The sequence below is a fragment of the Choloepus didactylus genome, chromosome 3 (genome assembly GCF_015220235.1).
Source record: "Choloepus didactylus isolate mChoDid1 chromosome 3, mChoDid1.pri, whole genome shotgun sequence".
In the NCBI taxonomy this organism is placed as follows: Eukaryota; Metazoa; Chordata; class Mammalia; order Pilosa; family Megalonychidae; genus Choloepus; species Choloepus didactylus.
The window spans coordinates 167,371,054-167,397,140 of record NC_051309.1 but is presented as its reverse complement, the minus strand read 5'-3'; the positions used below and the strand labels follow the sequence as shown (position 1 = coordinate 167,397,140).

Genomic DNA, 26,087 nt, shown 5'->3' with positions numbered 1-26,087 from the left:
TTCCTCTGTTAAAGTATTGGATGGGTTTTCATTTTTCACTTCCCGTTCACTTATTTAATCTCTAAATTTTCAATTTTTAATTTCTACTACAGTTTTTGTCCATCAAGATTTTAAAAGCACCTTTTTATTTTAAAATGTGTCACTGGAAATGGCAGATTTAGTTGATGACTTTTCAGTGGAATGTCTGTGCATCAAGGGAAAGGAAAGGAAATGCTTATCTATGAGTTTTAATGCATTGCTCTTGCCAAAGCAAAATAAATGTCCAGCCTTCAGTTAAATGGGGTCTGACTCTGCAGCACAAAATGATACTAAGCAGACAATGGGCTCTCCATCAGCCTCTTTCCCACAGGTAAGTGGACACAGTTTCAGTGGTTCTGAATCCTTCTTTATCACCTGGTCCTGTCATTAGGGAACAGTGAGTATTTAACAAGATAATACAGTGTCTGCTTCAAGCTGAGGGTTCAATGAAGAGACACTACTACTGCTATAATTATTAACTACAAAAATAACTTAGATTTCCTTTCTATAAATGACCTCAAATCCTTTGTGAAAGGAAGCAAACTCTAGAAAATCAAGTGAAGAATATCCAGAAGGTGAAAGTGACTGGTTGTTTTTTCAGAACATTGAAAAAACTATTGATATCCAGAAAATTCTCTCACATTCCTGAGCCCTGGCTAGAAATCTGCTCCCACACATACCAAATGATTACAGCTAATGCCCACCTCTGGATAACAGGGACATCTAATATTGGCTACCTGTTATAATAATCTGGATTTGAAATCTTGTGACTGCCCAACAAAAATCAGTGAATTGGAAAATCTTTTACTACGGGGCCTGAGGCTCTTTTACTATGCACTCTTTTACCAACTTGTTAGCACCTAAATTAGCTGATCTCTAAAGATGGTAAATTTTAAAGAAGATAATGTAATTTTGTGGGAAAACTGTCCTTTGAATTAAGGCACAAATGCTATGTTTGAATATGACTGGTTTTAGAGATAACATCAGCAAGGATTGGTGGGCCGCATGTCCGTGTGTGACCCTGCCTGGTGAATGCCTGTGCACCCTTGGGCCAGGGACCTTCTCCCGCCTCACTATGGACTGAAGGTGGCAAGAGGTGCCAAGATGCCTGCATTGGGTTTACTTATACAATGTGAGTCTGGGATCTCCATATAAGAGAGTCTGGGATCTCTGTACAAGAACTGATAGTCAGTGCCGTAATCACCGAGCAGAGGGTTAAGAGAATAGCCAGTAAGTTCAGGTAGAAAGCAAAGGTGGAATATTGAGTTTCCCAAGTTTCTTGTTGATATCAACTTTAAACTTATGAGTTTTTTGCAACTTTTTATTTTGAAATGATTTCAAATTTAGACATTGTAAGAATAGCACAAGTTACCCCCAATACCCTTTACCATCAATTGTTTATTTTGTCCCATTTGCTTTATTGCTCCAGCATTCCCTCTCTCCCTATCTCTCTCTCTCTCTCTCTACACACACACACACACACACACACACACACATATATATTCCAATTCATTGGTTATTGTTGGGCTGTCACAAAATTTCAAATCCAGATTATTGTAACAGGTCAACAGCTGATATTAGATGTCCCTGTATCCAGAGGTGGGCATATTTATATCTATACACACACGCATGCATATACACACACATATATATACATATAGACAAATACAGACAAATTATTTTTTCTGAAATATTTGAGAGACTCTTGAAGACATAGTGCACCTTTACCTCTTAATACATCAATGTTTATTTCTTAAGAACAAGGACATTCTCTTACATTGCCATAGCACAGTTTTCAAAGTAAGGGTATTTACTTTTGATGCAGTACCGTTACCTAATCCACAGTCCATTTTCAAAATCAGTTAAACGTCCCCAAAAATGCACTTTCCTGTGAATTGTTTTCCAATCCAGGATCCAATCCAGGAACACACACACTGCATTTGGTAGTCACATCTCCTTAGTCTCCTTGAATTGGGAACATGTCTTCAGACTTTGTGTTGATCTTTGCACTTTTGAAGATTACAGGATAGTTATTTTATGGACTGTTCCTCAGTTTGGGTTTGGCTGATGTTTCCTCATGATTAGATTCGGATCACACATTGTCGGCAGAAATGTTACAGACGTGATGCTGTGCCCTACTCAGTGCCTCCCCTCAGGGGTCACATGACATCGGTGTGCCTCATTATTGTGACATTAACTTTGGCCACTTGGGTAAGGTTGAGTCCACCGGATTCCTCCACTGTAAAGTTACTACTTTTCCCTGTGTAGGTAACAGTTGAAGCCCCTCCAAGATGGCTCTTACGTCGACATTTTTTGATATGCCCCCATTATTCTTTGAACACTTTCTTACTTTCAAGCAAAACAAGGGTTTGTGAGTCCTTTTAACAAAATAGTTGCATGTTTGCATTAGCTGTACTCATAAAAAATACCGTTGGGGTCAGCCTCCCCTTTGCATGCCATTGCCCTGGCAGGCGCGTGGATGGACAGGAACCAGCTACTCCAGGCAAGAGGGCTGCCTCCAGCCCCGTGCAGCCAGCAAGCCTACAGGCCAGCGTTTGGTGGCAGAAGCTTCTGACTGTGCTTGAGGATTGGGGGCTGCTGAGTAGAAAGAAAACGTGCTTATTCCATGTATTTCCCATTCAAGCACCTTTGAATGCCATCTACATAGTTTTACGACTTTCTCTACACCTCCCATGCAGGATAGATGAGAAAGAGAAAGAATCAAATTCAAAAAGAATCAAGGATCTTAGACACTCAGTGGCCATGCCTCAGCTGTCAGCCACACCACCTGAGTTCACATCAGGCACTGCTGCCCCAGGAGCTGAGGGCACGAGGCAGCGACAAAGCCCCTGAAGAAGAAACAGAACGTGGGCAGGTTTCAGATTCTTCTCCATCAGTGCTAGGGAACATGGAGGGAAGTTTATATTTCAAACTTAACACCTAAATTCCCACCCTCTCTTCCACCACAAAGGGTCATTGTTATGTTAAAGTTGTTATATTATTCTCACTTATAAGAAAGAATGTTAAAATATTTATTTTAACCTCTAATGCTTCCTCAGACCTTAAATGAAGATTAGAAGATTAATGGTATGAGCAAAGGATCTAATTCTATTGTGGTTTTTTGTTTTGTTTTGTTTTTTGTTTTTCTTGGTCTTAAGATCATGTTTTAATAAAAGAAATCATGATTACAGTATATTAATCATAATACAGATGAATTATAGTTTCTCTTGTTTGGAAGGCAGCAACACAATTGCAGGCTCAATTCTGGAAAGTTGTGTTCTTCATAATATTTATTGAAAGGAAAAGAGAGTAGTAGGTTAGATTCAGCTAGAAAATCTAATTCTGTGAAACTGTAAACAAATTGCCTCAGGGACTTCTCAGACTGCCTTAAATCTGACTTTGCCAAATATGGGCCTTATCCCTAAAAGCAGGAAAACCCAATATCCCAAATCTACACACATGATGACAGACTTGAAAGAGAAATAACTTATACCTATAATAGCCTTGATTTAATCTTTTGGGCATGGTAGACTGAAAGATGAAGTAAGGCCAAAACATTTCCTCACCTACCTCATAACAAAGTAAGCCCTTTTATTTTTGCAACAGACATTAATTTTATGATTTGGTTAGGCACCATCACCCTCACCTCTCCACATAGAGAAGAATTTTCTCTTGACTAAAATCCAGAGAAGAAGGGTAGAGGGTGAGGAGAGAAGCAAGAGGCCATGCGAATGATGTGGTCCAAACGCATCACACTTTACCTTCTGCTATTTGGATATATGGTGACTTTAAAAGTAATTTAGAAATAAATATGCTAGCATGTGGAAAGTTAGCCTTAACAGAACATATAAGGGGTCTCTTGGCACACAAAGGTGTCTGATAAAGTGTGTTCCAGACCAAAGCTCCAAATTAAGTATTTGAGAATGAAATCCAAAAGGGGGAGAAAAAGCCAAATAGTTGGCAAAAGCACAGCTGAATCATGAAACTGTACACCAAGCTGCCAAGTTTCAAGGAATACTCTTAGGTACAATTTACTAAACCAACTAAATAAGAGGCAGCCATAAATTACAGATGTATGCAGATGTTGGTAGACTCTAGAGTCACCTCTAAGCCTATTAAAACTTTAAATACTTTGGGCCTGATAGCCTGAAAGGTTGAAAATAGTGCTGTGGTGAGCTGCTTCCAGAATACAGAGGGGAGTTGAGGGTGGTGGTGGAGAGACCTACTGCTGGGTTCCCACTCTACTCCACAGCTCCTGAGAGCGTACCTCAGAAAATAAAATAACATGCCTGCGGTAATCACCACACGGTGCCAGTGGAAAATGTAAACTGCTCCAAGAGCAAAAGTGCCGACCGGGCTGTTGACGTCACAAAACTTTCACTGATTTTTAGAAACAAAATGCCTGCATCGGGAGATTACTTTCAACACAATTCCATTTAGCTAATGCATGAGGGAAAACTTGAATGTTAGATTAAGAAACCAGCTTCTACACCACCCCAAGGAGAGGGAGGCCCTGTGTCAGGGCTGAGTGACTGGGAGACACTGCTTTCTTAGCGTGAGGAGCTTGCATTCAGCTTTGTGTCTCTTCAGACAGAGCCACAGCTCTATTTCCCTAAGAAAAGAAAAGATACTTTTGTAAAGCATTGTGCTATGCTTTGCAATTTACAGAGAACAAGAGCATACATTTGGAACTTTCAAAGTTGCAACTCCTCTGAAATACTGGATATCATTTGTTCTCAAATAGGTGTTTAGGGGATCCAAAATGCAATCCTAAAATACTGCCTAAAATCTTCTCCAGTGGCAAAAATTATAGTAACTTACTCAGTTGGCTTGGGTTGATCACCAGATAGATAGGAAAATGGTCAAAGTTCAGACAATCTGAAACATGAATTGCTTGTAAAGTGAGAACCTTCATACTTCAGCAACTTTACTCAACTCTTTCCTCTTGTAAATCTAGGTTGGGACTATAATTGATACATTCACCAAACAGGTGTATTATGTCTTCTCAAAACTGATAGTGCAAAGCATAACAGTCAAAAAGATATGAGGTAAACAACTCTGAACACACATCATAAATGATACATATTTAATCTCAAGATGAGGCACACAGACTTGGGAGTCAGAACGCTTGGTTCAAATCCCAGCTCCACAGCTTACTGGTTCTGATGACACTGGGCAAGTTACCTAACTTCTCTGTGCCCCAAGTGTCACATTTGTAAAATAGGAAAATCATAAAAATACCCACCTCAGAAGATTTTTGTGAGGATTAAATCAGTTAATTTATGTGAAATGTTTAGGATCACAACTGGCAGATAATAAGTGCTATATAAGTATTCATGGTGCCATTCTTATTATCATTCTTATTAGGTAAGGAGTGTTGAGTGACAAAGGAGCCACAGTGACTACTTTCCAGGAGAGATCCCCATTCCCCTCCCACGCAGTTGGGACAGGCCTCATTAAAAAAAAACAGGGATTTCTGGAAGCTGTGATACTGAGGAAAGAGTGGTGGCTGGAAAACCACAAGACTAAAGTGTGCCTTGGGGGAAACCTGCCTCAGGGCAAAGGGGATTGACCGTGCAGGAATAGGGGCACAGTACAGAAGGTGAGGCCCTTGGCACTCTCTTGCAGAGCCATTGGAAGCCTTTTGAGGCCTTTGGGAAGGGATCGAACGGATTGAGTGGAGGGGGTTTAAGATAACATTGGCAGCAAAATTAAAGGAAAGGCAGGGCAGGAGGTGGGAACTTTTAAGAAGAGGAGATGGCAACACTCCCAGTAATGAACTAAGTAAGAGCGGCCATTTGTCCACTGCTAGGACTGCAGGAATGAGAAAAAAGGTCTATAGCGGCTTTGAAAATATGGCAAGGTTTCTTGCTTAGGATGTTGAAAATTGCCTGCAGGTTGGCCCCTGTAAAGGGGAACCTAAGGGAGAGTGTCAGAGAATTAAGCAACTTCTTTCTACAGGTAGCATGTTCGTTCAGCCTTTTCCCTTACTATTTAGCTTATCTCTCACTTTAAATAAACCCACTCTGCTGAATGTACACTATTAATCAAATTGGACACTAAATTATTCTGCTCAGTCCAAAGGCTCAAACATAACACTGCATGTTAGACAGAGACAAATTATGTTATTGCAGCTTAACTCCAGTAGACATTCATAATCCGAGAGAAAAAGAGAGGAAGAAATTTGTTATGGAAGCAGGGCACCCATAAATCCTTACACATGGGAGGTTAAGACTGGGCATTCTGAACCAGGAATTACAAAAGGGCTGAAAAGCCACTTGTAGTTCCAGAACAAAGATATTCCCTCATCTCAACCCTTTTCTTTTGCAGTTTTTTTATTCAGCCCCTGCAGATATTTTTCCCCTGGTGGAAACCACTCAGATTTTATCACAAATTTTAGTGAAGAAATCAAATTTCTTTTGCATCAATGTGCTTTATAGTTAACACTGTTTGAATTCATCTTTTCCATCTAGCTTCTCCCTTCCAAATCTTAGATACACTAGTGGTGGCAAGAAATGATACCTGATTTGAAGATCACCAAAATGCCTGGAAAAGAAAGGCAAAGGAAAGAACCAATGGCCTGGCATTGCCTGATGGCAGTGTTTAGGCACAATAGTGGTCAATGTCATATACAGTGTATAGATCTTGCTCTACAATGGCCCAAACTATCTTGAAAACTCTCATGTGTCCTGGCTAGTATGCAAGTCATAGGAGTAGAGACACTCACAGCTTCTCTTCCCATCTTTCCTTAAAAAAAATAAAACAATAACAAAAAATAAAGTCATATTTAGTTGCCATCCTCTCCTTCAGGCACTATACAGTAAATAAGTCGAACATGCATGAGATAAAAAAAAATTTCTGTGTGCATTCCATTTGGCTAAATTAGAGATAAATAATAAAAATAGCCAATCCATTCAACTTAATATGTGCCAGGTACTTACTAAGTGCTTTACATACATTATTTCATCTAAATCTCATAAACTCCATTGTCCTTATTTTATGGCTGAAGAAACTATAGCTCAGAGAGGTTAAGTAGCTTATCCAACGTCACACAGCTGATAAGTGATGGAGTTGGAAAGAACCCAGAGTGTGGTCTCAAAGTCTACCTACTTAAGGAACATGGCAATGTGCTATCCTCACTTTTCACAAGCCTAAGGAGGTTAAATGACTCTTCCAAGGTCATGAAATTAGTAGCAGGGCCTAGGACCTAGATTTATGTTCTTTCTTCTTCACTTTCCTGTCTAATCTCGGCCTCTCCCCCTTGTCTTTACCTCCTCTGCTTGGCCTTTTCCCTGCCTATTCCCTGCCCCTAACCAGTGAGAGTCCTGTGTGTTTTGTACTTCCAGAGGGCATTTCTTAGGTACTTTATAACATAGCACTATCTTTCTTTATTTAAAAAATGACAGTGGCACAGATAAGCCGTCGGACTGAATTAAGCCAGATGGTCCTGCCAGCCATCTCCAGGCACCTTGCCTGCTTTTACTCTTGTTTATGTGTTTTTATAATTTTTAAGCTTCCCCAGCGATTCTGATGGGCAGCCCGAGTAGGAAACACTATGCAAAGGTAAATTCCACATTGAAGAACAAAAGCTGGGACTTCATGTTCTATCTCTTCTTGCCATATGGAGACTTCCTGTGCTACCTATTGTGAAGGGTCCGACGTGACTTCCCTTCCCTTTGGTGGTCCGGATAGCGCTATCATGGGGGGAGGAGCCAGGTCTGCAGGACAGAAGTGGCAATCGCTCCGCCCGTCGTCCGATTTTCCTTGATCCGTCCTGATTTGTGATCTGCTCCAGTCAAGGGTGTGAGATAAGCTTCCTGGGAATGCTGTTCTTGGGGAGAATTTTGAGTCCTGGTAAGCCCTCACCAGAATTCCTAATTCTAACTTCTGCTTTTAATTTAAAATGACAACTTGGCTCCTCGATTTCGAAATAAGGAAGGCAGGAAGCAGGGAAGCGGCAGCAGAACCGAGAGGAAACTCCCCTCTGGGGAAGCTCCCTCGGAGCCCTCGGCCGCGGATGCCGCTGTCAGTTTCTAAACAATTCCCTGGCTCGTCGTGGCCAAAGCAGATGTGACCACCGGGACAAGAAGGATTGGACATACCCTGTCCCTCAACTTTTTAGATACTTTATTTCCTTTCAGACTCAGAAGAGGTGGATGAGGGTTGAGGGAGGGTGGGGAAATCACAATCTCAGTTTGCAGGAGAAACCCAGACCCCAGCGAAGGCTGTTTGGGGGAAGACGCCGGTGCCGCTCTGCACCGCCGCTCCGCACGGCCACGCTGCAATCCACGCCCCTGGCTCAGCGCGGCCGGTGGAGGCGCCGCCCTCCACAGCTAAGAGGAAACAAATGCCTGCTTCCAGCCTCATGGTGCTGCGCCCAGTTTCTTGTTTTCGAAATCAGAGCAAAATTCCTGACGGTGATATGGAAAGGTGAGGGGGTTAAGTAAGAAAAAGTGGGTAGAAACCAACTGAACTCGAGTTTCCTTGTCTCCAGATTTATGAACCCCCAGCACGGGGATTTCCAACAGACATTCTCCTGCCATAGCTGTTTCAGTTTTTTGTTTTTGTTTTTGTTTTTGTTTTCTCCTCAAAGTTAGAATCTCTGAGCCAAGTCTTCTTTCTTCTTTCCCTGGAGAAAACAGGAAAAAGCCCACGTTCCGCATTTTAAAACATCTGGTGGGACCATCAGGAGAGAAAATGCAAAAGCTATAATTTAGCTTACCTTTTGGGAATATGTTTATTACATTTACTTTCTTGGAGACACAAAAAAAAGTTTGGCATTTCCCCCATTAGTTAATGGGTTCGGAATTTTATTAATCAATGTCTAAATGTTTATAAAATAATGCCACCTTTTAAAACCTGGGGCAAGGACCATTTCCAAATGCTTCCAGTCAGAAGAAATAATATTAAAATACCAGTTGCATATGTGCTAAAACCAGTCTTTGGGGAGTAGGGCATAAGCTCTCAATTATCCCAACCAACTCCAGAGCCAGGGAGCAAGGCCAGAAAGTCACTCCCGGGCTGAGGAATGTACCCCAGGTCTGGGCTTACGGCACCCTCAAGCAGCCCGGGCTGAACTCCTTACTTCTGGATACCCAAAACCCACCCCTCGCCCGGCCCTCACTCCTGCCCCAAGGGATACCAGAGCAGTGCAGCATTAGCCACACGTCTCCAGAGAGATGTTGATGCTCAGGACCAGTGTGGTTCTCCCTAGAGAACATGCTACAGCGCTAGTGTGTGGGAAAGGTGGAAGTGCATTTTACACTTTCCTTTCTGTCTGAGTTCTTACTCCCTACGTCACTTAGTGTGAGTATTTGTTTATGTCAGCTTTCCCTGTTAGTTGGCAAAATTATTGAAGGCGGTGACTATTTGTTTTGCTCACATTCAATACCAAGCACTCAGCACAGAGCCTGGTAAAATGCCCAGCATTCCACTCTAGGTAAAAAACAAAGAGAAGTGAGTGGTTTTGTCTACTGAAAGTCATGAACATGAATGTTCATAACAGATTTGTTCATAATAACTCCAAATTGGAAATACCCCAAATGTCCATCAGTAATAGAATGGATAAATAGATTGTGGAGTATTTGTGCAATGAAATACTATCCAGAAATGGAAAAGAATAAGAAAAGAAGCTATGACTCTACTCAATAACATAATGTTAAGTAAAAGAAGCCAATGAAAGCATAATTACATTTATATTAATGTTCAAGAATAGCACAAATCTATGATGACAGAAGTCAGAATGGAGTTACCTCTGTGGGGAGAGAGGGAATGTGGGTATTCGCGGAAGGGTCCAGAATTGAGTGAAAGCTGGAAACCCTTCCTTTGGGTTGTGATGGAGCAGATGGTGAACTGTTCCCCACTAAGAATGATAATTAGTGAGAGAAAACTATAGTTAGGGCTCTGCCTAGGTATTTGGCCCAATTAATTGCCCTGTAAGAAGGAAAAGTTCCTTGAGGAAAGGGTCTTTGACCTTTTTCATCCTGACTCCCAGCACCTGGAAGGGTGCCCATCACACAGTAAAAATATTTTTGAATTATGTCATACTTTGGGCATTTCCACCTTCCTGTGGCCATACTCCCCTGCCTGGTACTCCCATCCAATACCTTCTCATCCTAACTGAATACTCTCACCACTATGAGAGCCTGCTGGGTTAAGAGGGCAAGCTGCTGACCCCAGTCAACACATCTAAAATGGAACACGTCATATTCCCACCTTCAGCTAGTTTCCTCTCCTGAGCTACCCCTTTCTCACCCACACCTCCCATGTATGCACAGCTACCTTAACTCCTTCCTCTCCCTCATATCCCACAGCTAGTTTGTAAACAAGAGACCATCTCATGTAACTGTTCCCTCCTTTCAATTCCCACCACTGTCATCCTGGAATTTCATCCTGGAATATCCTCCAGGAACCTCACCCCTTGTGCTGCCAGATTAAGCTTCCTAGAGCACAGTTTCAGTCCTGGCATGTTCCTTTACAAAAACTTTCAAAGGCTCCCCATTGCCTACCACGTAAGTTTCCCAACTCCTTGGCCTGGCACTGAACGTCTTGGTAAAATAGACCCCAAACACCTTCTTAGGGGATTTGGGAAGATGGCAGAGTAGGAAGCTCCAGGAATTAGTCCATTCACCAGAACAACTATTAAACAGGCAGGGACTATCTGAATCAACTATTTAGAACTCCAGAGTCTAGTGGAACACTCTGCAGAATCCAGGGAAGGGTGGGAGGAAGAGGCTGATAAATTGGGGTAAACGCCAGTGAATTTCACTCTCCATGTAGCAGCTGCCATTATCCACCCTCCACCCTCATGGCAGACAGTAATGAGGTGTGTAATCCCAGCCCTTGGTGAAACTTGGTGAAGCTTGCTGATGCCAGGGTGAGATATAAAGACCCAGTTCTGCAAGACCCATGGATATGTGGTCCAATTGTTGATTACAGCTTTTGATTAGTAACTTCAGCTTGCTGGGGACCCAGCGCTAAGAGTAGCCATTGTTCCAACCTGCCTCAGGCAAAAGCAACAGAAGAGACTTAAAGAAAGTGCCCTTCCTCAAAACTACAGAAAAGAGTTACAGAGCTGTATTTACAGGGCGAGTGATGAAACAAGAAAACGCAGCTTGAAAGGGAAATAGGACAAGCTACTGGCACTCTTGCTGGCTTCTCGCTCAGCCCTTCCCAAGCAGAGGGTGGAAACAACCAGCACTCCTTTTGTGGGTCCTTGGCCTTATTCAGGCTGAGAAAGACTAATCTGGGGAACCCTTCTCCTGTTTGCTCCTCCTCCCAGAATTTGCCCTCCAAACAAAAGCAGCTTGGGACAGCAAAAGTGGTATAATAAACAATTGAGGCAGGTGACCTGTAGCAAAGATTTACCTGCCTTAATTCCTGCAGTGGAGCACCCAGGAGAGGGAGAAGGTCTGTTTCTTAGGGAGTACAGGGGTCATTCGGATTCATGTAAGCAGGGGAACACCTGAGGCTACCAGCAAGCATAAGCCCAAGACAAGACACAGGCCATAAAAGGCAAGAAGGACCCTGCACTTGGCATTGGCCTTGGGCTGACCTTCCTGATAGGAGCACTGAACTCTGAAGAACACCAGCCAATGCAAAGCCAATTTGCATCAACGGTAAAAGCTATTTCTTCACATTGATTTGTTTGTTTTGCTAGGTCTTGCACTCAAGAAAATCTGTCATATCACCAGCTGAATAAAAATTCAAGAAACAGACAACTCAGGAACCAACTCCCAGAATTAACATTTTAAAATATTAAAATGTACAGTGTGCAGCAAAAGATTATAAGACAAACAAAGAAACAGGAAATGATGGCCCATCTTTGGATAGGCCATCTTTAACCTCTTTGGAAGAGGTTAAAATAAAAGTCCAGAAAACTTCAATGAAGAAGACCATACTGTGGACATACCAGACAAAGACTTTTAAAAAACAACCTTCATTATGCTCAAGGAAATGAAGGAAAATACAGAGAAACAGATAAAGGATATCAGGAAAACAATGAATGAACAATATAAGAATCTCAATAAAGGGTTAGAAATTTTATAAAGGAACCAACAGAATGACTGCCATCCCAATTAGATTAAGTTCTAATTTCTCCAGAAACCAAGGAAGCAAAAAGGTAATGGGTTGAAATACTTAAAGTGTTGAGAAAAAACAATTGCCAACTGAGAATTTTATATGTGGCAAGACCTTCTTTCAAAAATGAGAGCAAGATTAAGACATTCCCAAATTTAAAAAAGCTGAGGGAGTTCATTACCCCTAGACCTTCCTCTTGCATTTAGCAATGTAAAGGGAGTTCCTCAGACTGAAAGGAAAGGACACTAGACAGTGGATCACAGTGACATAAAGAAATAAAGACCTCCAGTAATTGTAACCATTTGGGTAATTATAAATGCCACTTCCATGGCATTGTATTTTTTGGTAGGTAACTCCACTTTCTCATTCTTACAACTGCTAAAATGCAAATACATAAAACATAATGATAACTCTATGGTTTGGAATATACAATACACAAAAGATATAATTTGTAACAAGTACAAAAAAAAGGTGGGGGGAAAGAAGGGTATAGGAAGAGTGTATGTATATGCTACTGAAATTCAGTTGATAGCAAATAAAAAATGATTGTTATATATTTAGGATGTTAACTTTTAATTACATGATAATCACAAAGAAAATATATGAAAAATATATCCAGAAAGAAATGAGAAGGGACTCAATATGGTACCATACAAAAAATCAAATAAATATGAAAGGAGATAGTAACAGAAAAATTAAGGGTCAAAAAAAGGTATGACTTATAAAGATTAAATACCAAGCAAACCCTGCACTCTCAGTACTTACTTTAAATGTAAATGGACTAAACTTTCCAGTCAAAAGGTAGAGATTAGCTGACTGAATTAAAAAAAGTATGACCCAACCATATGCTGTTTACAAGTGACTCACCTTAAATGCAAAGACACAAGTAGGTTGACAATGAAAGGATGAACAAAAATATACTATGCCAGTAGTAACCAAAGAGAGCTGGAGTAGCTACACTAATATCAGATAAAATAGACTTTAAGTCAAAAATTGTTAGGAGGGACAGAGATACTCATCACTTACTGATAAGGGGTCAATTCAACAAAAACCCATAACAATTATAAATATATATGCACCGAACAGCAGAGCCCCAAAATGTATGAGAGAGATATTGACAGATATGAAGGAAGAAATAGACAATTCTACATTAATAGTAGGAGACAAGAAGACACCACTTTCAATAATGGGTATAACATCTAGACAGAAGATCAATAAGGATATAGAAAACTTGAGCAATACTCTAAACCAACTAGACCTAACAGACATATATAGAACACTATACCCAACAAAAATAGAAGACACATTCTTCTCTAGTGCACATGGATAATTCTTCAGGATAGACCATGTTAGGTCACAAAAACGTCTCAATAAATTAAAAAATAAAGAAATCATACAATGTTTCTTCTCTGACCACAGTGGAATGAAGCTAGACATCAATAACAGACAGAGAATTAAAAATTCACAATACGTGGAAATCAAACAAGATACTTTTAAACAACCAATAGTTTAAACAGGAAATCAGAAATAAAATTAGGAAATATCTTGAGGCAAATGAAAGAGAAAATAAAACATACCAAAACTTATGGTAGGCAGTGCTGAGAAGGAAATGTATAGTTATAAATGCTTACATTAAAAATGAAGAAAGACTTCAAGTCAGAGACTTAACCTCAAAACTGAAAGAACTAGAAAAACAAGAGCAAGCCAAACCCAAAGCAAGCAGAAGGAAGGAAATAAAAAAAAGTTTACAGCAGAGGTAAATGAAATAGAAAACAAGAAAACAATAGAGAGAATCAACAAAACCAAAAGTTTGTTCTTTGAAATGATCAGTCAAATTGACAAACCTTTAGTTAGACTGGTAAAGAAAAAAGGACTTTATCATGAAAGTAAAATGACAATCTACACAATGGGAGAAAATATTTGAAAACCGCATATCAGATATCTAGAATATAGTGTCTAGAATATATAAAGTCATCCTTCAACTCAAAAACAAAAAAACAACCCAATCTTTAAATGGACAAAAGGTTTGAATAGACAATTCTCCAAAGAAGATATATACGTGGCCAAAAGGCACATGAAAAGATGCTCAATATTATTAGCCCTTAGGAAAATGCAAATCAAAACCACAATGAGAGTTATCTGTACTTTTTAATGTATTTTATTTTATTTTTCCTCTGCCATTTTTTCTTTTATTTTTTCTTTTGTCTTTTTTCTCCTCTTTCTCTTTTTTGCAGAATAAATGGAAATGTCCACATGTAGATTGTAGCATGAATGCATAACTGATTATACTCTAAACCACTGATTGCTTACTTAAGATTGAATGTTTAAAAAAATGGAGGGGTACAAGTGCTGGAGAAAATGTGGAGAGAGGGATGTACCTAATAACTGCTCGTGGGGAAGTAGAATGGTGCAGCCCATCTGGAGGGCAGTGTGGTGGTTCCACAGGAAGCTAACTATGGGGTTCCCATATGGTGTCCTACAACTGGGTTATTGGACATATACTTGGAAGAACTGAGAGCAGGGATATAAATGGACATTTGCACACTACTGTGTATAGTGGCAGTATTCATGATTCACAATGGATGGAGGTGGCCTAAGGGTACATCGATTGATGAACGGAATGGTGAACTGTGGCGTATACATACAACAGAGTATTGAGCTACTACAAGAAGGAGTGAAGTCGTGAGGTGAATGGACATTGAGGACAGTATGTTGAGTGAAATAAACCAGAAATGAAAAGAAAAACATTATAATGCCTTACTAATATGGACTAACTATAATGTGCAAACTCTGAGTCTGAGAGCACAGGTTATCAGGGAAGGTTTATTGTAATGGTTCCTAGATATTAAGCTCTTATAGCAGTTACTGCAATTCCTGAATTGTAATGGTTGTTTCTAGATTCTGAGATGCTGAGCCCTTGTGTATATCCTGGTCAGCCCCTGGAATTTCAGGTATCAGTGTGACACCTGAGAATTGGAGCTACAGTTCAGTAGCTATGAATGTCAACGTTATCCCATACAGCAAATGTTAAAGAAGCTGAAAAAGAGATCAGACTTTAATTAGAGATATGAACAAAATGGCCTTGGTTAGGACTAAGATAAATCACGCTAAAGGGTAGAAGATGATATTCACTGTGTTCTAAAACTTCAACTTCTGTGTGAGACCTAAGATAGAGATGTTTAATTGGTGGAAAATCTTTATTTTTTGTAGCACACTATATAATGTAACTTGTATGGTCAGTTTATTCAACCACCATAATTCCATGGAACCTTGAATAGGGAGTGAGGTCTGGTTTGCTTGTACAGGTTAGTGTGAACCCCCAATATATTCCAGAGTAATTTGGGCAGAGGATAAAAATGTATTTGAAAAGCCCCCTAGAGGGACTGTGGAAAAATGTGGAAATATTAAATTTACCCACTTGGGGAACTCTTTATATTTTCACAAATATTGGGAACTACCAATTTAGTAGGCCAAGCCCTCGATCTTGGGGCTTGCCCTTATGAAGTCTGTTACTGCAAAGAAGAAGCTAAGCCTACTTATAATTATGCCTAAGAGTCACCCTCAGAAAACCTCTTTTGTTGCTCAGCCTCTCTCTCTAGGCCAACTTGGCAGGTAGACTTGCTGCCCTCCCCCCTACTCCCAGGGGTATAAATCTGCCTGGCAACATGGGACATGACTCCCGGGGATGAACCATATCCCAGAATCATGGGATTGAGAAAGCCTTCTTGACCAAAAGGGGGAAGAGAAATGAAACAAAATAAAGTTTCACAGGCTGAGAGATTTCAAATGGAATCAAGAGGTCATTTTGGAGGTTACTCTTATGCATTATATAGATATCCCTTTTTAGTTTTTAGTGTATTAGAATTAGTATATACCTAATATATAGATTAGGTATATATATTGGATGTATTAGGATATATTAGGATATTGGATATATTAGGATGTATTGGGTATATATTGGGTATATTAGGATATATATTGGGTATATATCTAGGTATATACCCAAAAGATTTGAAAGCAGGGACTTGAACAGATATTTGCACACCAATGTTCATAGCAGTATTATCCACAGTTGCCAAAAGATGGAAGCAACCTGAGTACCTATCACCTGATGACAGGATAAACAAACTATGGTATACACAGACTGTGCCTGTTTGAATGTATTATGTCCCCCAAAACGCCATTATCTTTGATGCAATCTTGTGTGGGCAGACATATTAGTGTTGATTAGATTGCAATTCTTTGAGTGTTTCCATGGAGATACAACCCACCCAACTGTAGGTGATAACTCTGATTAGATAATTCCCATGGAGGTGTGGCCCCGCCCATTCAGCATGGGCCTTGATTAGTTTACTAGAGCCCTATATAAGCTCAGACAGAAGGAGTGAGCTTGCTAAAGCCAAGAGGGACACTTTGAAGACTGCACAGGAGCTGAGAGAGGAGCTGCAGCTTACAGAGCAACATTGTGGAGATGACCTTCGAAAGCCATTTCCTGCTCTGGAGAAGCTAAGAGAGGACAAACTCCCCAAGAGCAACTGATAGTGACATTTTGTAGAAGAGCCACAGCCTAGAGAGGAACGTCCTGGGAGAAAGCCATTTTGGAATCAGAACTCTGGAGCAGATGCCAGCCACGTGCCTTCCCAGCTAACAGAGGTTTCCCGGACACCATTGGCCATCCTCCAGTGAGGGTACCCGATTGCTGATGTGTTACCTTGGACACTTCATGGCCTTAAGACTGTAACTGTGTAACCAAATAAACTCCCTTTATAAAAGCCAATCCATTTTTGGTATTTTGCTTAACGACAGCATTAGCAAACTGGAACACAGACAATGGAATATAATTCATCCATTAAAAGGAATGAAGTCCTGATACATGCAACAACGTGGATGAACCTGGAAGACATCATGTTGAGTGAAATAAGCCAGTCACAAAAGGACAAATATGTGATCTCACTGATATAAAATAATTCAAATAATCAAATTCAAAGAGTCAGAAACTAGAATATGGTTTACCAGGGGCCAGACTAGGGATAGGGAATGAGGAATTAATGCTCAAATTGTAGTTTTTATTTGGGTGATGGAAAACTTTTGGTAATGAATGGTGGTGATGGTAGCACAAGATTGTGAATGTAATTAACAGGACTGAAATACATATTTGCATGTGGTTAAAAGAGGAAACTTTAGGTTGTATATATGCTACTGGAATAAAAATTTTTAAAAATCCATAGGATTGTACAACACAATGAACCCTAATGTAAACCATGGACTACAGTTAATAGTACAATTATAAAATCGTTCTTTCACCAGTTGCAACAAGTGTACCACACTAATGTAAGGTGTCAATAATAGGGTGGGGTATGGGAACGCTGTAGTTTAGGCATGATTATTCTGTAAACCTACAACTTCTATAATAATAATTTTAAAAGGCACCTTTTGATCTTTATCTGCATTATTCTCCTACTCACCCCATACACTTGAGTAAATGGAACCCTTTGCATTCCCAAAACAAATGTTTCTGTTTCCCACTGCCCCTGCTGATGGGATTCCCTCCCCTGGGTGTGACTTGGTCTCTTTACTCCCCCCTGGACCCTCTACACATCTGACCGTTGGTTCCAGTTAAGTCCTGACCATCAACCCACATTCTGCCTCCTCCAATGTGTGTTCCCTGAATTCCCCAGTTGTTTGTACTCAGCTCCTGCTCTCAAGTAATTTATTTTGTATTTGTGCTATCTTTATGGCACCACTTACTATTTGTTGCATTGTGGTGACTCATCTTCCCTTTTAATTGTAAACTCATTTAGGGCAGAGTCCAGGTCTTATTCCTCTTTGAACTCACACAGAATCTTGTACTTGGGTGTTCATTGGATGCATATTGATTGAAAGTATAAATGCATGAAGGAGAGAAATTAATCCTCAGTTATCTGTTATATTGAATACCACTCAGTAAATCACCTCACGCTTAGTTGCAAATGACTTGTCTAAAGGGTTATACACATGAAGACATTTTCTTGTAATTGGGGACAATCCATTAACCAAAAAGATGACTCTAAAATGATGGAACTTAGGATTTGTAGTGTTGGATATTCCGCATGGCCCTCAGATCAAATCAGTGACAATTCTGCTTTTATAAAATCAGCCTTAAGGAAGGGCCAGGTGTGGATGTTTCAGGGTTCCCAGAAGTACTTGTCTCCCAAGTGGCTGGGTATGACTTTACCATACCACTCTCTTTACAGTACCATACTTTACATATGACTTCATATACTTTACAATGCCATTCTCCCTCAGCTCAAATTCAAACAAGGCCAACTGTCAACTGGCTCTGCCATCCACTCACATGTGGCATTGGGAAGTGACCTACTTCTCTGAGCCTCAGTTTCCCTGTCTCTCAAACAGGACAAACAGTTCCACTTTGCCAGGTTCTTATGAGGAATATGATCCAGGGCCGGCATATTGTGTGAGACATGTAGCTATTAGCACTAATGTTCCTTCTTGGACCCTCTTTCACAGCAGGCGTGCTTGTGGTTCTGTTTGGCTCTGCATGACTTTGGCAGTAAAAGCCCCATACTGGACACTGTCGGGTGACGTTCCAGCCCTCCTCACCAATCCCCATGAGAAGTTATAACGGGATGATTTGAGGCAGGCTCCCTGATTCTTACAAATTCCTCCACCTCTGAGTTCACTAAGACCAAAGGAGGTTTCCCGGGGAGAAGAGAAACATTCCAGTCTGCTTACATACAAATTCCCATGGGATGGTTGAGGAGGAAATCACTGTACAGGAAAGAGGATTGAAGAGACTGCTTGGCGGATGCTTCAGGAGAACAAAAGGTCTCAGGGTTAAGAATGCAAAGTGAGAGGAGAGTGTGCTGCTGCCAGTTCCTTTTGATGAGCACATACACTCAGTACTGAGAGCAAGCATGCACACGCACACATTAAAGTACCAAAAACAAATGTGAAGTTTCCCTTGGAAACAATTATAGGCCCTGGCAGAAAACCATGAGGTAAAGAGCAAGAGACTGGGCCCGTACTGACCCACTTGCACCCCAACACTCTATCTGCCTAGGAGAATGCTTCTTTCTCCCTGCTGGTCAGGCCAGACCCAGGCCCAGCCTTTGGCTCCCTTTGGCTCTCCTTAGGGACTGTCTCGCAGGGAATCCGAACAAACTGGAAGGGAATCAACTCGCCTTAAGTAAATTCATATGCACCTCTCAAGCTCACAGTGGATACACATTCACCTGGGCCCCTGCCCCTTTCAGGGAAGGTTGAGCTGGCCTGTATACTGAGGAACTGGAAAGAGGTCTTTGCTCCCCAAGCCCCTGTACTTGTAAAGACTTTCTCTACAAGGAGTCAAATACTGGCTCTTTCTTATGCTTTGGATTCTCCGTACACATTTCTGTGGCTATGTGCTATATGTAAAGTTAAGAGAAGTTGATAGAGCTGAAAACCTCCACAAAAGTTAGCCACTGAGCATGAATCTAAATATGCCCCAGGAAAAATGTGCCCAGAAAAATTGTTAATTAAATCTTGCTGGAAAGCTAAGTCTGACTACAGTTATCTTGAGTCTAAAATGGATCTGCTGAGGAATAATGGAGATTCATCTTGTGGTTCCAGCTGGAACTTTCTCACTGCCCAGAGTTGACAGGGGTGGAGGCGGAGTGTAGCCCTGCACTATCTGCTTAGGGGTCCTTGAATCGCAACAGATAAGCAAGACCCTGAAGGAAGGACTGGATGAAGGGAAGACTGGGGAGTTTGAGAGTTTATAATTAGCTGCCTCCCCCTTTCTCTCTCCTTTGGCACATTCTCCCTTCTGTCTTTAGCACAGTAGCTCCCCCCCCCACCCCCACAACCTACTTCATTAAAGGTAAACTCCAAAAGATAATGAATATCCTCTATGATGATTCCATTTGGCTCTTTGAAGAGTGTTGGAGAAGAGACCAATTGCCACTTGGTGTATGAGTGGAGTGGTAGGGGGTGGGGAGGAGTTGGGTGTTTGAGGTGGGGCAGTAAGTAGCAAATGTTTAAGGAGAGAAGAGCAAATTTGGAAATCCTTCCATAGCAAATGGAAAATAATAACGAACAGAGGCCACTGGGGATCATGAATGCCCAGTGGTGGTTTGAGGCTGCCCACATGAAGAGGTGTCCATCTGTAGGGCTTTCCCCAGAGCTCTGGAGTATATGTGGAATACACAGGGAGAATGAGGTCAGGCTGGAGATTCTGAGAGATAGTGGGACATAGAACAGGAGAGTGGTTGACTTGATGGCCATCCAGTCTGCCAAGAAGGAAAGGAATGGTAGGAGGTAGTTGATGGTTGGAGACAAAATCCAGGAATCAGAAGACTGAGGAACATTCTGTAAGACCAAATCCAGAGTTTACCTTCTTTGTGAGGCCTTTCGTAAATGAAGGGCCCAGAAATCTCTTGAGCCCATGGAGCCCCGGGGAGCCTTGTGTCTGCTCTGATTTGTTCATGAAGACACACAGGGCACCTTCCCAGTTTACATAATCTTTTTGACTCCCTCTCTGCAACCCACACATTCTCTGCTTAATTTGATTCTTTATACAGGGCTGTGGGGAGAAGCTGGGAGGAGATCATACAACACAGGCAAAAGACACAGCTGGGGAAGGTTGGGGCAGGAAAGGTGTTGCAATGGTGCACATTTGCTTTTTATTCCTCAGTGGACAACTATGTGGGAGGGAGAGGCAGTGACCCAGGAAGTCTGCTGCCCTTGCCTTGATGCCCATTAACTCCAGTGCAGGCCACCAAGCAGGGGCTGCAGGAGGCCAATGAGGCAGCAGATGGGGCAGCCTCTGCTTCCCGCTTCCCAGACCCATTCCTCTCTCTGGGAAGAAAGGCAAAAGCAAGAAAGGAAAGGAAGAGGAGGAAGAAGGTAAAGATTGCCTCTCTCCCTTTTCCTTCACCTTCTGCACCTGCTGCATTTGGCAACCATTGCTGATTTCCATTTTGACAACCCTGAGACACTACAGCATCAACAAGCCCATCCCAGTGATGCAAGATTGATTAGGTTGTAGCCTGTCTGTGCTCCACCTTACATTCTTCTCAGGAGATCATTTTTTCCTGTGTTAATTTGTGAAAACTGACAGTTCACATAGCATATCTGTAGAAATTCTCAGTACAACTAAAAGAGCCATTTGAATACAACATCCCTTGCCTGGATGTGTTAAACTTCATTTAGTCCTACTCATATTTCTGCTTGTCTGACTCTAGTATCCTCAGCACTCAAAGTCTAACCTAAATGGGCAGTTGATGAAGGCATAAGGATTTGTGCACCTTTATGGGTGCTTTTAGAGTATATCTGGTCAAATCCTTTGGAAAGCCATTTTACAATACTGTCAAAAGTCTTCACCTTGCATTCCCAGAGATTCCACCTCCAGGAATTCACCCTAGGGGAAAATGCAAAGATTTATGAAGAAAAATATTAATGCAAGTGTTCTTTATAAAAGCAAATGTTAAAAAGTGGAGATTAAATTGAATGAGTTATGGCAAAAAGGAACACTTCGAAACCATTAACAATTGCATATTATTATGCATTTATCACAGAAAGGTGCTCCCAATATATGAGGCAAACAAAAGGGGGTTACAAACAGCATGAGCATGTTTTTGTGAAATGAAAGAGAGAGAAAGAAAGAGAGGAAATAGGCAAGGAGAGAGCAAAAGAAGGAAAGAAAGGGCTATAAGGGTATACTCTTTAATAGATCTCTGCGTGATGACTTTTTCCTTACGTTCATTGGTATTTTATAAAATTTCCTTATGAACTTGTATTATTTTTCAATTAGCAGGGAAAAGTGTTGTTTATACATACACAAAATCTGTCAGCTTAGCTGTGACTGTCTCTGAAGTGAGACTAGTGTCTGTGACTAGTGTCCTTCCCCTCCCCATCCCCTTGTCCCCCCAATCCCCTCTCTGTCCCCCTCCCCCCACTCCCACCCCTGCTGTTCTTGGGGTGCTCACCCACCATTCCAGGAGGCCAAGAGCCACTGGGTGAAGGCAGGGAGGAAGCATGTGGAGGGGCAGATGATAGAATGCCTGGCTATTCAAGTTCTCCAATTACCAGCACAGGCACACGAACCAAACCAAATCTCCTGTTACAGATATTTTTGTTTTCAGAGCCCAAAATACTGAATCTCCAGGAAAAGGAGAAAGCCCGAAGGGCTCTGCTGGCTCTCAACAGGTTATTTCAATCCATGGCTTTACATTCTTCGTCAAAATAGTTTAAACGTTTGCTTCCTGCTGAGGAGCAGCGAGCATGTGCTGTCCACATGGGGGCTGCGTGGTTGCAAAGTGTCCTGAGCACGGAGCAGGGAGAGCCCCCGGAGCCGCCGGGCCCACAGTGCCACCGGCTGAGACCATGGCCCCTCACTTACTCTCCAGGCTTCAGCTTCCACTTCTGTAATAATGAGTAATATTTGTTCAGTAACAATCTGTGTGGTAATCGGTACTTTTCACCGTGTTTGAGGAGCTCCATGGGTCAGTAAAAGTGCCTCAGTGGAAAGGGGTCCAGTGGGGGTCAAAGAAGATGCCAAGTGGGCAGTGTCAGGAACCCCACCCAGGATAACCAGAGTGGCTCCACATCGACTGCTTTTATGTTAAGGTTCAGAGCAAGGTTTTACCTGGAAAATAGAATTCTACAATTATAAGGTTGAAAACCCTTTGACTGGAAATGTAGCTCTAATACTCTTTGTTATAAAATATCATTGGTCCCTAAGCACAGTGAGCTTAAAATTATTTTTTAGTTGAAGCAGGCATTGATCACTGGACCCATTTCTGATCTCTGGTACAATTAGGTATTCACAGAGAGAAGGGCTGTCATCTTTGGGTACAGCTTCAGAAAAGAGATCGAAATACTTACCAAAGATGTGTTATTAACTCTCCTTTCTACAAGGTACCTGGCGGCAATTAGTCCTGGCCTTGGGTAAGAGGCTTTAGCAAGAGTAGTCTAAAGTCAGGGGGAGCTATTTTAGGCTTTTTGCTTGGGTTTTATTGGGTATTTTCTTTCCACACAAGGAAATGGTTCACTGTCCTGTTCTCCAGAGTACCTGCTATTTAGTGAGGGCGATGTCTATGTTTGTGCATATGTACCTATACATAATGACCTTGGGTAGGAGATACCTGCATTTTAGAAGAACATTGGATGAAGGGAAATATATGCCTGGCTTTATTTCTTAAAATAACACACCAAAGCAGACTTCCCAAGTTATCTGGCTGGACAAATTTTTAAATTCCCTCCTTTCCTGGAACAAGATGGAGGAAATAGAAAAGTAGGAGGAGACAAGGAGAGGAAATGAAGAGGGAAGGAGAAAGAAGAGGAGGAGGAAAATAAATTAAAATCCATTTATTTTAGAGCAAGCTTTTTAATCTTGACTATGCTGGATTTTAGTTCTGTTTGTGCTGACAGAATTCTTAGCCTGTTCAAGTTCCATAAACTTGAAAAGCAAAACCATCTTGCTCTCTTAGAGGTAATGGGCAGTTCTGGATTTGTACCCAAGCCCCAGTTCGTTCCTAGAGGAAGATATGATAGGCGATTGCTGAACCCTAATACCATCAACTTTATTCAAGAGAAATCAAGGTAAAATGAATAGAAAGGGCATCTTAAAGAAAATGTAAGTGGCGGGGGGAGGATTTAGAACATGATGAAAGTACTCCTTCAGTACGAAATAGGAGAGGAGCACTGACACCCTCCTCATTTAATAACAAAAGCCAGACAGCTGTGTTTGCATCCTGGCTCCACCACTTATTAACTGTGTGATCTTGGGCAAGTTACCCAACCTCTTTGAGCCTCCGTTTCTTCATCTAAAATGGAAAGAAATCCTAGACTCTTATCTCCATGTTTTGTTAGAAGTATTTAAAAAGGTAAAGCACAGGCCTGGCACTTGGTAAGCATTTTCACAAATGCTGGTTCTCATCATGTGTAAGAGGACTGGGGTTGGATATGTTGTCCAACTCCCACCCTCAACAGCTTCTCTGCTGGGTCGCCCTCCACAGTAGCGTGAGGTTTGTGCAAACAGTGGGTCCTGGGGCATCACTCCTTATTTGCCCTATCTTAATGATGGGTCCACCTGACTGAGGTCCCTTCTAGAATCGCCTTCGCCTATGGAGACAATGCCCCTCTCAAGTCCATGCACAGGGCTTACACCCTGCCAAGAAGTTCGATGATCTCAGTAAAACAGGTCCAAGCAGCTACTAAAAGTGCTTGGAAGACCTGATTCTAAGGTAGAGTCTTATGGTCGGGGCTGGCAAACCCATGCCATGTATTAGCAACACAGATTCTCTTTGACTAGTTGACTTCTTGGAGACAAAACAAGATAAAACCCTTAGAGGTCAAAGTGTATTTCAAATACATGGGAGAGAATCAAGAACAGTTCAAAGTTTTCTTTTTTTTTTTTTGTTCATGTGTTGAGGTATAATTTACACACAGTAAAATTCATCCTTTTTATGTGTACAGTTCTGTGAATTTTGACATGCTTACACATTAATGTAACCACCATCACAATCAGGACATAGAACATTTCCATCAGCCTCAAGCCCCTTAGTAGTCAATCATCTCCTGTTCCCACTGCCAACCCCTGACAACCACTATAGTTTTGACTTTTCTATGAATGTCATGAAAATTCAGTTTTACTTATGCAGCATGAAATCGTATATAACTTTTTGTGTCTGGCTTCTTACGCTTAGCATAATGCTTTTGAAATTCATCCATGCAAAAGCATTTATTAGTAGTTTGTTCCTTTTTATTACTGAGTCATATTCCATTGTGTGGCCATTACTACAGTTTGTGTATCCATTCACTAGTTGGTGAACACTTACGTTGCTTTCTAACATCCTTAATTATGGAAAAAGCTGCCTTTAACATTCACATTCAGGTAGGTTTATGTGTAGAAATATGTTTTCATTTTTCTTGTGTAAACATCTAGGAGCAGGATTTGCTGGGTCATGTAGTGTTTCTTTAACTTTATAAGAAACTTAACAAGCTGTTTTCAAAGTGGCTATAACATTTTGCTTTCCTATCAGTTGCTCTGCCTCCTTGCCAGCACTCGGTATGGTAGTTCATGTTTGTTTATTTGTTTGTTTGTTTTTATTCAAGTCAGTCTAATAGAGGTATAGTGGTTACTCCGTTATGGTGGTTTCATTTGTTTGTTTTGTAAAATAGTTGTTCTTTTTTAATTAGAGAAGTTGTAGGTTTACAGTTGTAGCTTTCTCTATTATTATCACTTTGGATTACTGTGGTACTTTTGTTACAACTAAGGAAACCATCTTATTATAATTATACTATTAGCTATAGTCCATAGTTTAGTGAATGCAATTAACACCACTGAATTGTATATTTGAAAGTGGTTAATATGGGAAAATTTGGGTTCTACACATGTTAACATAATAAAAAATATTTTAAATATAGAATAGTACCGCACGAAGAGTGAACCCTGATGTAAACTCCATTATGCTTTGAATTAGTATTTGCCTGAAGACTAGTAATATTGGACACTTTTCATGTGCTTATTTCCATTTCCTATCCTTCTTTGGTAAAATATCTGTTTTTTTGAGGATTGGATGTTGTTTACTTATTTTTTTACTTTTGAGAATTCTTTGTAATTTGTGGATACCAGTCCTTTATCAGGTATGTGTTTTGCAAATATTTTCTCCCAGCCAGTGGCTTGTCTTTCCATTTTCTTAATGGTATGTTTCAAAATGCAGAAGTTTTACATTTTCATAGAGTCCAATTTATCAATATTTTCTTTTATGGTTTGTGCTTTTTGTGTCCTCTCTAAAAAATCTTTGCCTAGCCCAAAGTTACAAGGATTTTTTTTCTACATTTTTTGTCTAGAAGTTTTATAGTTCGAAGTTTAATGTAAGTTCTATGATTCACTTCATAATTTCTATATATAATACAAGGCATGGACCAAGTTCCTTTTTTTTGTATATGGATGTCTAATTTTCCTAACACCATTTATGAGAAACTATTATTTGTCCTTTGAACTGTCT

The 26,087-nt window shown here is 40.9% G+C and overlaps 1 long non-coding RNA gene across 1 annotated transcript in view; it reads left to right on the top strand.

Moving 5' to 3' along the window:
- The first annotated feature begins 7,735 nt into the window (after positions 1-7,735).
- Positions 7,736-26,087, top strand: part of LOC119528879 — a 41,177-nt gene continuing 22,825 nt past the window's right edge. The window contains exon 1 of the long non-coding RNA XR_005215782.1: positions 7,736-7,872. This is a non-coding gene — a long non-coding RNA (uncharacterized LOC119528879). The remainder of the gene's footprint in view (positions 7,873-26,087) is intronic.